The sequence below is a fragment of the Triticum dicoccoides genome, chromosome 6A (genome assembly GCF_002162155.2).
Source record: "Triticum dicoccoides isolate Atlit2015 ecotype Zavitan chromosome 6A, WEW_v2.0, whole genome shotgun sequence".
Classification (NCBI taxonomy): domain Eukaryota; kingdom Viridiplantae; phylum Streptophyta; class Magnoliopsida; order Poales; family Poaceae; genus Triticum; species Triticum dicoccoides.
The window spans coordinates 347806369-347817446 of record NC_041390.1 but is presented as its reverse complement, the minus strand read 5'-3'; positions in this window follow the sequence as shown (position 1 = coordinate 347817446).

The window sequence follows — 11078 nt, the reverse complement described above, 5'->3', positions numbered from 1 at the left end:
TCCCGCGCGCCCGCGACCCCGCGCCGCCGCCGAGCGCTCCTCCACTGCCACGCCGTCGCCGGTCTATGTCACCACCGCATCGCGCCCGCGACCCCGCGCTGGACACCGCCGCCCTCCGCCATCTCCGGCCAGCCTAGATCCGAAGCTCCCGTGTCGGTCTCCTCCTCCCCCGCACTCCGGCCATCTTCCCTGGCCCATCTTCGGCCGCCGCGCGACTCTACACCGGCGAACCTCAAGAGACGTGCAAAACCCTACATCTGGGATTCGTGGGGTAATTTTCTACTAAGTCCCAAAATCCTGATAATTTTCATGCCACCTTCATCATGTCACATCTTGGTGCTCGGAGCTCCAAATCATGCATATGATATGTCGAAATGTTCCTCTCGTTAAGTTCCTCATGTTAGTGGCATTTGCATGCATGTTACTATCCATATTGATGCCATTATCATTGTTGCAAGAGTGCTATAAAATGTTAACTGCTGGTTCTTAACAAAGCATGGAGATTTGTAAGTTTTGTTGCATTTACTATGTGCATCCTATGAGCATGAGGTCTACATGTGTTTTGAGCTCCATCATGCCATCTTTACAAAGGTGCAAGTCTTGTATTTTTAGGAGCTATGTGGTGACTTGATGTAGGGTAGAGACCCTAATCGCCCGATCTTTCACGAAGGGAGCGGATCCCGGGGAAATCACGAAGAACACGAGGAAGAATGGAAGGAAAACACAAGAGGAAATCACTAAACCGACACGAATAAGTCACACATGGGCTAGATCCTCGAGTACATAGGACGATGCACGAATCCACGGACAACTAAGGATGATACACGGTAATCGGTTCTTCTCTGTGAGGAGGTCTTGATGGGGCCGCCCAAGAGGGGGGTCTTGATGATCTTCTCCGAAAGGAGGTCTTGAATCCGCTTAGGGGATCTTCTCCGATGGAGGCTCGAATCTCCGAGGAGAAGGTAACCAAGTGGATGAGCAAAGCTCTCTCACAAATCTGAGCTAAACATTTGCTAACCCTAGCTAGGATGAATGGGGGGTCTATTTATAGTCTAAGTGCAAATGGGGGCGAAGTAAAGGGGTACATGGGCCTCGGGCCTGAACACTGTGCGCACACAGGTACCGGACGTCCGCTGGTGATCGGTCGTCCGGTGTCTCAGGAGCTGCCGGACGTCCTGTGTCCTCCGGTCGTCCGCTGGTTCCGTTCTGTGATGGGGGTGCCGGACGATCGGTAGCTCCGGACTTACGCTGATGTTGGCTTGGGTGCTGGGGCGCCGGTCGTCCGGTCCGGACCGGACGTCCGCTCGTTTGCTTCTGGTGCAGGGGCACCGGTCGACCGGTCTAGACCGGACGTCCGCTCGCTGGGGTTTGGCTGAGGCTTCAGGCGCCGGACGTCCGGTCCCGGCCGGTCGTCCAGTGGCTGGGACTTTTCCTTCAGCCCTCCTTCTTCTCCGTCTTCTCGTCCATCTTCCTCTTCTTCTTGTCCTTGCTCCTTAGCTTCTCCATGGTACCTGAGTACGCACAAAGTATCTATATGAGGTAGTAGCCATGCTTCATGTGCATCGAAGTGGAATTGTGAGAGGAGAGATGTCACCTTGGTTTCAAGAGCTCTTGCACGTGATCGAGTCATGGGTCCACTAGGCACTTGATGAGACAATGGTAGGTCCATGGGGATGACCTTGTGATGCTCCGCATCATCTCCCCTCCCTTGGGGAAGATCCGACCTCGGATCGAAATCCTCATCACCATGGTTCGGGGAGAGATCTTTGACATTGAAGATGTTGCTCACGGAGTACTTGTCACGTGGGATGTTGATCTTCTATGCATTGTTGTTGTAGTGGGCAAGCACCTTGAATGGTCCATCGGCTCGTGGTAGTAGCTTGGACTTGCGTTCGTTGGGGAAGCGTCCCTTGCGAAGGTGTAGCCACACAAGATCTCCAATGTTGAATAGCATGTGATTCTTGTTGACGTTGAGCTTGGTCACGAGTCGTTGTACTTGGAGCTCAATGGTGTGCCTTGTATCTTCATGCATCTTCTTGAGGTGGTTGGCTCGGTCACTCGCGTCCATGTTTGTGCGCTCGTGGAGTGGTAGAGGTAGGATGTCCAATGGGGGCAACAGGTTGAAGCCGTATACAACCTTGAAGTGGGACTTGCCGGTAGTCGAATGTCTTGCGCGGTTGTAGGCGTACTCGGCGATGGGTAAGCACTCCTCCCACTCCTTGATGTTCTTCTTGATTAGCACGCGAAGAAGGGTGGAGAGCGTGCGGTTTGTCACCTCCGTTTGGCCGTCGATTTGGGGATGATAGGCCATGGAGAATAGAAGCTTCGAGTTTGGCGCATAAGGTCTTCCAAAAGTAACTCAAGAACTTGACGTCGCGGTCCGAGACGATAGTCTTTGGCACACCATGTAGACGCAATATTTCCCTACAAAAGAGATTAGCAACATGTGAAGCATCGTCTATCTTGTTACAAGGAATAAAATACGCCATTTTTTAGAAACGGTCCACAACGACAAATTTAGAATCTTTCCCATTGCGAGTCCTAGGCAAACCAAGTACGAAGTCCATGCTAATGTCTTCCCATGGTTGGTATGGAATTGGTAGAGGCATATAGAGGCCATGAGATTGAGCTTTGGACTTAGCTTTGCGGCATGTCGAACATCAGTTGGTGAAGCGATTGACGTCCCGAAACATCTTTGGCCAAAAGTAGCTCTTCGAGAGCGTGGCGAATGTCTTATTGCATCCGAAATGTCCCATTAAGCCTCCTCCATGTGATTCCTGCAAAAGCAACAAATGAAGGGACGACTTGGGGATGCAAAGTTTGTTAGCTCTCATAAGATAGCCGTCTTTGATGTAATAGCGTTCCCAAGATGTATTCGACAAACACTTGGCATAAGGAGTGGCAAAAGTTTCATCATGCTCATATAATTCTTTGATATGCTCAAAGCCAATGACATCTAACTCAAGTTGCGTGACTAGCATGCATATGCGGGAAAGGGCATCCGCTACGATGTTTTCTTTACCCTTGATGTACTTGATGACATAGGGAAAAGACTCAATGAATTCACTCCATTTAGCATGATGCTTGTTCAACTTAGTTTAACCCTTAAGATACTTGAGAGTCTCATGATCGGTATGAATGATAAACTCATGGGGACGAAGGTAATGTTCCCATTCATGTAAAACGCGGACTAAAGCATATAGCTCTTTGTCATAGATGGGGTAGTTGAGTTGCGCTCCAGAAAGTTTCTCACTAAAGTAAGCTATGGGGCTCTTCTCTTGCGTTAACACACCTCCTATGCCATTACCGCTAGCATCGCAATGAATCTCAAAAGGCTTGTCGAAGTTGGGTAAAGCAAGCAAGAGAGCATGAGTAAGCAAATTCTTAAGCTCATTGAATGCGGTATCTTGGGATGGTCCCCAAACAAACGGCGCATTCTTCTTGCTCAAAGCATGCAAAGGCGAAGCAATGGTGCTAAAATCCTTCACAAAGCGACGATAGAAACCCGCAAGACCAAGGAAACTACGCACTTGATGCAAGTTGGTTGGTTGCAGCCAAGTCTTAATAGCATTGATCTTGGACTCATCTACATGAACACCCTTAGAAGAGACAACAAACCCTAAGAAAAAGAGCTTATCAACACCAAAAAGGCATTTCTCCATATTAGCATAGAGACGCTCTTTCCTAAGAGTTTGCAAAATGGTGCGGACATGGGTGACATGCTCTTGGATAGATTTGCTAAACATAAGAATGTCATCGAAGTAAACCACAACAAATATAACAATGTAAGGGTGAAAGACATGATTCATAAGGCGCATAAAAGTGCCCGGTGCTTCCGAGAGACCCATAGGCATGACTAACCACTCATACAAACCAAATTTGGTTTTGAAGGCGGTTTTCCATTCATCGCCCTCTTGTATGCGGATTTGATAGTAACCACTCTTAAGATCAATTTTGGATAATATAGTGGCACCACTAAGCTCATCTAGCATATCATCTAGGCGTGGAATGGGGTACCTATAGCGAACGGTGATAGCATTGATAGGTCTGCAATCGGAGCACATGTGAAAGCTACCATCACGTTTTGGCACAAGAATGACCGGTACGACACAAGGGCTCAAACTTTCATGCACATGACCATGGTCTATGAGATACTTTACTTGCCTTTGAATTTCTTTGGTTTCTTCAGGGTTGACGCGGTAGGGAGCTTTGTTCGGAAGCGGTGCTCCGGGGATGAGGTCGATGCGGTGCTCAATGCCTCGTAGATGAGGTAGTCCTGGAGGTAGCTCATCAGGGAAAACATCTTGAAATTCCTGCAAAAGAGAAGACAACACTAGAGGAAGGGTGTGAGAAGCGTTAGTTTGTGGTGCATTGTCCTTGCACACGAGGACGTAGTGTAGGACACTAGATGGGTTCTCACACACTTCTCTCATCTCACGTTTGGTGGCAAATAGAACTAGGTTCTTGTTTTCGCTCATCGTGGAGGCGCTCAATTTGGGCTTATGGCGCTCACTCTCTTTTTGGTGGCTCACTCTCTCACCATTCTCTCCACGATGGGTGGCTTGTGTATCGGCGATCACTTGGCTTGGAGACATAGGGCGTAACACAAACTCCTTTCCGTGCATCTTGAAGCTATAGTGGTTTGTATGCCCATTGTGGACGACTCCTCTATCGAATTGCCATGGTCGTCCAAGGAGAAGATGACAAACGGTCATTGGGATGACATCACACTCCAAGGTGTCCTCGTAGGCGCCGATTTTGAAGGATACTTGCACTCAGTGCTCGACTTGGATAGTGTCGGAGTCACTAAGCCATTGCACTTTGTATGGATGTGGGTGCTTCGTCTTGGGCAATTGGAGCTTGGAGCAAAGTTCTTCACTTGCGAGATTGTGACAACTCCCTCCATCGATGATGACCTTGACGGGTCGTCCATTGATGCCGGCCTTGGTGTGGAATATGTGGCATCGTTGGTCTTCTTCTTGGTGTTGTTGGAGAGTCAAGACTTTGGAGATAACAAGTGCGGGACTTGAGTCTTCATCACAAAAGACTTGTTCGTCTTCATTGTTCACTTGGCGGTGCATGGCGACTTGCTCAAGGGCTTCCATTTCTCCTTCACTCATGGAATCATAAGTGCCATCGTCGTTGAAGATCATGGTGCGCTTGTTGGTGCACTCATAGGACTTGTGGCCTCGGCCGCCGCAAGTGAAACACTTGGGGGAACTCATCTTGATGGTCTCATCGGTAGGGGTTGATGATGATGAAGCTCTCGGCTTGAAGTTGCTCATATTAGGATTGCTTGTAGTTGGCTAAGCTTTCTTGGAAGTCGACTTGTCGATGTTGGAAGTAGAGGGTCTTGTAGTCGGAGTTGGAGTTGTTGAAGCTTGGTTATTGGAGAAGCCGTAGGACTTGGATGAGAACTTGGCATACTTGAAATCATCTTGCACTTGGCGTTCCGCTTTTGTAGATTGGTGCACTAGCTCGATGAGCTTTGAGTATGGTTGGAAGTCGGCAATCTTCTTGATAGGATGATTGAGTCCATTCAAGAAACGTGCCATTGTTTGCTCATCATCTTCCGTCACATTGGCTCTTATCATAGCAATCTCCATCTCCTTGTAGTATTCTTCAACGCTCTTGGTTCCTTGCTTTAGTTGTTGGAGTTTCTTGAAGAGGTCGCGGTTGTAGTTGGTAGGCATGAAGCGTGCTCTCATGACATCCTTCATTTGTGCCCAAGTAGTGATGGGTGGTTCACCCCTTGCCATGCGGCGCTCTATGATTTGTTCCCACCAAATGAGGACATAGTCTTGGAACTCAAGGGATGCCATCGCGATCTTCTTCTATTCTTCATAATTGTGCAAACGGAAGATCTTGTCAACTTTCAATGCCCATGAAAGGTATTCTTCGGGATCGTTGCTTCCGTTGAACTTGGGCATGGTGAACTTGATCTTGCCGTAGCGTTGCTCTTCATTGTGTTGGGGTTGGGATGATGACGCCCATGTTGTAGATGATTGTTCAACTCATGGTGCTCTTGACGTGGAGGGTTGTCAACCTCGTGTTGCATTTTTCGCGGATGATTCCCATTGACTTCATGCTCTTGATGAACTTGATGGTCTTGTCGAGCTTGTGGAGGAGCGCGTCGAGCTCGAGGAGGAACTAGACGATGCATGCGAGCTTGAAATCGTCGTTCTTGAATTTCTTCGCGAAGTGCTTCCTCTTGTTCATGGGCTTGTCGGCCTCGGTCGGCAACGGCTCGGCTCGAATCGCGTAGAGCTTGTTGCGCCTCAAGTGCTTGAGCATCACGGAGTTGTTGTTCTTGACGTTGTGTCTCAGCATCTTGTGCAAGTTGGTGGAGACGCGCACGTTCTTCCTCTTCACGTTGGCGTTGTTGTTGCCGTTCACGAGCTAGCGCAAAGGCTTCTTCGGCTTGACATCGTCGGCGCTCTTGAGAGTCGGTGTCTCGAAGTGGATTGAGGTTTGTTTGACGGTCAGTGCGCACGGCTCGACGAACAGTGTTCAATGTCGGTGTACTTGAGCCGGAGAGGGTAAAGTCGGAATGGTGACTTGAACGGCTCCTTCTTGAAGTCGAAGAAGAGCGGTTGAGCAACAAAGCGTGAATCTCGTCCATCCTTGCGTCATTCTCTTGCTTGTGATCGTCGAGCTTGTGGTCGAAGTACTCCCTTGTACGTTGCTCGGAAAGTCGCAAGTCGGCGGCAAGGTTGTCGATGCGTTCACTCATAGCTTGTTGCTCTTGATGCAAAGCACATTGTGCACCAAAGAGATGACTCTTGGTGACGAAGGAGTTCATGTCGTCGTCTTGCTCCATGAAGAGTGGATTGGTAGAAGTACTTGGCCTGTCCATCATTCCATGACAAATGTGAGTGGTAGAAAGAGAAGAACGAATACCAAATGTACCTTGACCGAAGTTGAAAGTGAATCGATGATCACTCCAATGTAGGACAAGGAAATAGCCCAATTGGAACGAATTCTCGTCGGTTTCTCACACCTACACAAGTAAAAGCTTATGGTGGAGCTTGGTTAGGATGGTGGCACAATTTTTAATGTGAATGTAAGCAAGATTCAATAATGTTGGAGAAGATTCGCAAGATGCAATGTAACAAGTAGACCAAGCATATACGATACACGAAAACACACGCGCAAAAAGGTAAGTGGGGTTGTGCAACCAAGGGTGAGCCAAAATGTGGAATCCACAAAAATGCTCTTGTTGCACAACACTAGAGAGACGCTAGCATGATTGCACGATAGGTGGATACAAGAACTTGTGCACAACCTACTTAGCAAAAATGCAACGACTTCTATCCCAAATATGTTTTATGCAAGGTGCTGCTATGATATGATCCAAGATGATCAAGTATGACAATCTTAATGTTGTATGATGCTATGGTTCTTGCTTAAAAGTTCTTTGCTTATTGTTCCTCGTTGCTTAAAAGCTTGGTTAGCTCTTTGATGTTTGAGCTCTTTTCTCATGCAATGCTTGACGAACCAAGATAGCAAGTGAGTATGCGATGACAACTTTGTGACACAAGAGATGATACCAGTATAGGCAACAATGATTTATGTATGTATGCTATGGGAAGTATGCACACTAATGTGCACAAGTCTCGTTGCCGGCAGTACTCAATGGCTAGTCTCGATGGGTAAGCAACGCAAAGGAGTAAGGCTATGATGGCTATCAATGTAATGGCAAGAGTGATATGTCCAATACCAAGATGAGGTTACCGGTCTTGCTTCCGGTATGGTGTCAAAATGGTGGCACGAATACCAAGTCATAGTCGAGGTGGTCGTTGTTGATGACGCGTCCATGGCGAAAATGAGCGGCGGTGTTGTCGATGTCGAACCGTACCTAGATAGCCGAAACACAAAAGGATACGGTACCGCAACTCAAATTCTCAAAACCTCAAAGTAGCAATTGGTGGAGTAGGTAGCGGGTAAGTGGTGGTGGGGTTGGTATATTGGAAAGGTTTGCGGAAGTCGGTGGTGGTGTAGCGGATGATGTGGTGGAAGCCTCAAACAACAATTTGAACGAAATCAGTTTCAGAGCAGCGGTCGTCCAGAAATGGATGGATGTCCGGTCGCCGGACGTCCGGTAGGTTCGGAAATCCGCTAATTTCAGCTCGGTTTAGAGGTTCCGATCGTCCGGTAAGGTCGGACGTCCGGTGGTTCCAGCGGCGCCGGACTTCCGGTAAGTTGCGGTCGTCCGGTGGGTCAAGGTCAAAATTGATATGATTTCGTGGATTTTGGATGGATTTCGAGGTGGAGATGGTGGGGGGAAGGCTAGATCCACTTGCAACACAACAAATTCACGGATCAAAACCAACAAAACATCATCAAAACTCACAAAACACAAGAAAATTTTTTGGGGCTATTTTAGTGGGGATTTTCGGATTAGGACGAAAAACAACAAAATCAAGCTAGAAAACAAAGAGGGGGGCTTCAGAATCATGATCAACCTTGCTCTGATACCAAGATGATGTAGGGTAGAGACCCTAATCACCCGATCTTTCATGAAGGGAGCGGATCCCGGGGAAATCACGAAGAACATGAGGATGAACGGAAGGAAAACACAAGAGGAAATCACTAAACTGACACGAATAAGTCACACATGGGCTAGATCCTCGAGTACATAGGACGATACACGAATCCACAAACAACTAAGGACAATACACAGTAACCAGTTCTTCTCCGTGAGGAGGTCTTGATGGGGCTGCCCAAGAGGGGGGTCTTGATGATCTTCTCCGAAAGGAGGTCTTGAATCCGCTTGGGGGATCTTCTCCGGTGGAGGCTCGTATCTCCAAGGAGAAGGTAACCAAGTGGATGAGCAAAGCTTTCTCACAAATCTAAGCTAAACATTTGCTAACCCTAGCTAGGATGAATGGGGGGTCTATTTATAGTCTAAGTGCAAATGGGGGCGAAGTAAAGGGGTACATGGGCCTCGGGCCCGAACACTGTGCGCAAACAGGTATCGGACGTCCGCTGGGGACCGGTCGTCCGGTGTCTCAGGAGCTGCTGGACGTCCGGTGTCCTCCGGTCGTCCGCTGGTTCCGTTCTATGATGGGGGTGCCGGACGTCCGGTAGCTCTGGACTTCCGCTGATGTTGGCTCGGGTGTTGGGGCACCGGTCGTCCGGTCCGGACCAGACGTCCGCTCGTTTGCTTCGGGTGCAGGGGCATCGGTCGTCCTGTCTGGACCGGACGTCCGCTCGCTGGGGTTCGGCTGAGGCTTTAGGCGCCGGACGTCCGGTCTCGGCCGGTCATCCGGTGGCTGGGACTTTTCCTTCAGCCCTCCTTCTTCTCCGTCTTCTCGTCCATCTTCCTCTTCTTCTTGTCCTTGCTCCTTAGCTTCTCCATGGTACCTGAGTATGCACAAAGTATCTATATGAGGTAGTAGCCATGCTTCATGTGCATCGAAGTGGAATTGTGAGAGGAGAGATGTCACCTCGGTTTCAAGAGCTCTTGCACATGATCGAGTCATGGGTCCACTAGGCACTTGATGAGACGATGGTAGGTCCAAGGGGATGACCTTGGGATGCTCTGCATCATGACTAGCACAAGCATGCAAAGTAGGATCATATCTTGCATATCATGCCATGTCTTGCATCATCTTGCTTGTGCATTGCACCGTGATTGATTGTTGTGCCATTGGTTGTGTTCTTAACTTGGGTAGAGCCGGGAGACGAGTTCATGAACGAGGAACTTGTTGAGTACGCTAACGAGGATCAAGCTGTCGACAACTCAAAGAACTTTGTAGGCAATATGACCATACCCTTGATATCACTTCTATCTTTGCTTGCTAGTTGTTCGTTCTATCGCTATGTCGCGCTACCTACCACTTGTTATATCATGCCTCCCATATTGCCATGTCAAGCCTCTAACCCACCTTCCTAGCAAACTGTTGTTTGGCTATGTTACCGCTTTTTCTCAGCCCCTCTTATAGCGTTGTTAGTTGCAGGTGAAGTTGAAGTTTGTTCCATGTTGGAACATGGATATGTTGGGATATCATTTTATCTCTTATTTTAATTAATGCATCTATATACTAGGTAAAGGGTGGAAGGCTCGGCCTTTTGCCTGGTGTTTTGTTCCACTCATGACGCCCTAGTTTCCGTCATACCGGTGTTATGTTCCTTGATTTTGCGTTCCTTACGCGGTTGGGGTTATGGGACCCCCTTGACAGTTCACTTTGAATAAAACCCCTCCAGCAAGGCCCAACCTTGGTTTTAACATTTGACACCTAAGCCTTTTTCCCTTGGGTTCTGCAAACTCAAGGGTCATCTTTATTTTAACCACTGGGCCAGTGCTCCTCTGAGTGTTGGTCCAACCTGGGCGATGTCCGGCGCCCCCTGGGCAACCAGGGTCTGTGCCAACCCGGCGTATGGCCCATCCGGTGTGCCCTGAAAATGAGATACGTGCAACTCTTGTCGGGATTTGTCGGCACATCGGCCGGCTTTGCTGGTCTTGTTTTACAATTGTCGAAATGTCTTGTAACCGGGATTCCAAGACTGATCGGTTCTTTCCGGGAGAAGGAATATCCTTCACTGATCGTGAGAGCTTGTGATGGGCTAAGTTGGGACACCCCTGTAGGGTATAAACTTTTGAGAACTGTGCCTATGGTTATGTGGCAGATGGGAATTTGTTAATATCCGGTTGTAGAGAACTTGACAATTGACTTAATTAAAATGAATCAACCGCGTGTGTAGCCGTGATTGTCTCTTTTCGGTGGAGTCCGGGAAGTGAACACGGTCTTGGGTTATGTCTGAACGTAAGTAGCTTCAGGATCACTTCTTGATCACCTCTAGCTTCACGACCGTTGCGTAGCTTCTCATCTGACTCTTATTTGCATATGTTAGCCACCATACTTGCTTAGCGCTTGCTGCAGCTCCACCTCATTACCTTATCCTACCCATAAGCTTAAATAGTCTTGACCTCGCGGGTGTGAGATTGCTGAGTCCTCATGTCACGGATACTTCCAAAATAGTTGCAGGTGCCGAGATACCAGTGCAGGTGATGCTACCGAACTCAAGTGGGAGTTCAACGTGGACCTTTGTTGTTACTATGTTTCGTTTCCTGA